The sequence below is a fragment of the Tachyglossus aculeatus genome, chromosome 14 (assembly GCF_015852505.1).
Source record: "Tachyglossus aculeatus isolate mTacAcu1 chromosome 14, mTacAcu1.pri, whole genome shotgun sequence".
Classification (NCBI taxonomy): Eukaryota; Metazoa; Chordata; class Mammalia; order Monotremata; family Tachyglossidae; genus Tachyglossus; species Tachyglossus aculeatus.
Genome location: NC_052079.1, coordinates 7,268,637 through 7,271,287, shown reverse-complemented (window position 1 = coordinate 7,271,287; position 2,651 = coordinate 7,268,637). Strand labels below are relative to the sequence as shown.

Below are 2,651 nucleotides of genomic sequence, written 5' to 3'. Positions count from 1 at the left end.
AGCAATTAAGTGTTTCTTAATATAGATAACATTGTAAGCAAATGAAATTAAGGGGGACTATTCTTCTATAACTCCCTGTCACCGAGAGTGAGGATTTACTGATAAAGGCTGGAAATCTACTCTGTTGTTCCCTACACAAATGACTGAGCTAAGGAGGCCTCTCTATAGCCCAGATTCATTACCACAGAACCCCCCGGGACAACAGAGAAGCAGGATGGCCTAGTGGAAAGAGCAAGGAACGGGAAATCGGAGGACCTGGGTTACTGTGTGACCTTGGACAAGTACTTAATTAGACCTCAGGTATCCTTACTCCTACTCTTGTGCTCCCTCCACTGAGCCACCCTTCTCTCACAGATAGAAGCTGTCATAGTTGTTCCTCTCAGACAGCTGAAAAATTGCTCTCCCTACAGGGAGCTAAATTAGGAGGTGGAGACATGTCACTTAAGGCAGTACTGCTTAGTGTTTCCTGCTGGTATTGACTAGGCAGAGAGAAGGGGGCCCAGAAGCCAAAGAAATAGCCTTCTCAGGTCCCATCTACTCTGAACTGCTTTTAAATTTAGCTCTCTGCCTAAAGATCCCCTCTCAGGGTCGCACCTGGAGAGTTTCCAGTTCTCTACCAGTCTCGGCTACAGGAGGGAGAGTCAAGCAGAGGCCCACCCATTCCATTTCTAGCTTGGCCTATGGCTAGCGAGCAGAAGGCAATCTGCTACAAGTCAAAACTCACCCATGCCAGGCAGCAGCGGCATGGGGAGAGTCAAGGGCGGAGACTCAAGTTTACTGCACGGAAGGAGGCAATGGTAAACCACTTCTAGATTTTTACTACGATAACTCTATGGAAACACTACCAGAACGATTGCAGGTGGAGAGTGGATCATTCTGGGAGAGGTATGTCCGTGGTGTCGCTATGGGTCGGAAACGACTCGACTGCATAAGACAAGACTGGCTACACAATGGTCACGTTGACCTTTAAAGAGCCCATATGAACACGAGTGAAGGTGGAAACACCGATTCATATCTTTGGGTCACTGAAGTCACCCAGTAGCTCGGTGGCAAAATGTGTTTGAATACTTGGGTACACAATTCGGTATTGCTATATCCTGAAACATCCCCTCCGGAGATGTCAATCAATCAATCAATCGTATTTATTGAGCACTTACTGTGTGCAGAGCACTGTACTAAGTGCTTGGGAAGTACAAGTTGGCAACATATAGAGACAGTCCCTACCCAACAGTGGGCTCACAGTCTAAAAGGAACAAGGGTCAGGGGAAGTTTAAAACCTGAAAGAGCTAGGAGAAGCACTCAGCCTGCTCTACTCCAGCTGGTCCTGGAACCAGGGTTCTCTTCCGAGATGCCAGGGCCAAGGTAGAGGAACCAGAGCTTGATTCCGACAAGTCCCAGGACAAATCAAACCACAGAATGGCCTCTGAGACTACAGATTCCTCCATGTTTCTCTTAGACATTTCCTTACCTCTGTTTACTCCCCGTTAAATGGGGACAAAAGGGATTTCTACACCTGAAAAAAATTTAGTTGAAAAGTTATATTTAAGGATGAATCATTAGCAACCCCCAAACATGTAGGCGACACATTAGTGAAACAAAACCATTCCTGAAGCAACTCAATATGGTGTTTTAAGTATCACCAATACTCTTGAGTTAGTAACAATTAGTACAATACCCAGTAAACTAATTGCTCTTTTATTGGAGAGAATAATTGTATCATTAAACCCTTCCCACTGAGATTTCTTGTTAGAATAAAGTTACAGTACTATAGCACTTACCACTTAGTCACAGATTTATACTCAGAGTTAACAGCTGCTTCTGTGGTGTTTCCTCGATAGTTTTACTCAGTGCTTCAGACCTTCCCCACCTATATAAAATTACCACCTTCTAGTGTAGTTTAACTGCCCTTATGGAGTTAGATTAAAGGATTCTATGTGGTGATTTTACTGACAAATCTGCTCTGGTGATCTTACACTGTATTCCACACTTTACTATAAAATCTCTCTCTGGTCAGTCCGGTGGAAAGAGCACTGCTACAAGAATCAGGAGACTCGAGTTCTAATTCCTCCTCTGTCCTGCAGGACCTATGCCATCTGCGATGAAAGCTTCTGATGGAAGAACCACCTAGGCCAGGCCATCGAGGGCACACATCCATCAATCAATCAACCAATACAGAATATTTAAGAGACGTTGGTGACGTTGGTGGCCAAGGCCAAGGCGGTGATCAAGGCAAACTGCCTGATAGGTGAGTGTCCTTAAGGGCATGGGTTGTGTCTCTCAACTTAGTTGCATTGTAATAATAATAATGATGATGATTCACATTCTTCTAGACTGTGAGCCCGTTGTTGGGTAGGGACTATCTCTATATGTTGCCAGCTTGTACTTCCCAAGCACTTAGTACAGTGCTCTGCACACAGTAAGTGCTCAATAAATTCTATTGAATGAATGAATGAATTCACTCAGTCGTATTTATTGAGCGCTTACTGTGTGCAGAGCACTGTATTAAGTGCTTAATGATGGCATTTAAGTGCTTACTAAAATGGGGATTAAAATTGTGAGCTTCATGTGGGACAGGGTTTGGGTCCAATCCAATTATCCTGTATCTACCCCAGTACTTAGCACAGTGCCTGGCACATAGTAATCATTAATCA

At 44.2% G+C, this 2,651-nt stretch overlaps 1 non-coding gene across 1 annotated transcript; it reads left to right on the top strand.

Moving 5' to 3' along the window:
- The first annotated feature begins 576 nt into the window (after positions 1 to 576).
- Positions 577 to 714, top strand: LOC119937324. Its single transcript, XR_005454001.1, has one exon. It is a non-coding gene; the product is annotated as a small nucleolar RNA SNORA7 (small nucleolar RNA).
- Positions 715 to 2,651: the final 1,937 nt, after the last annotated feature.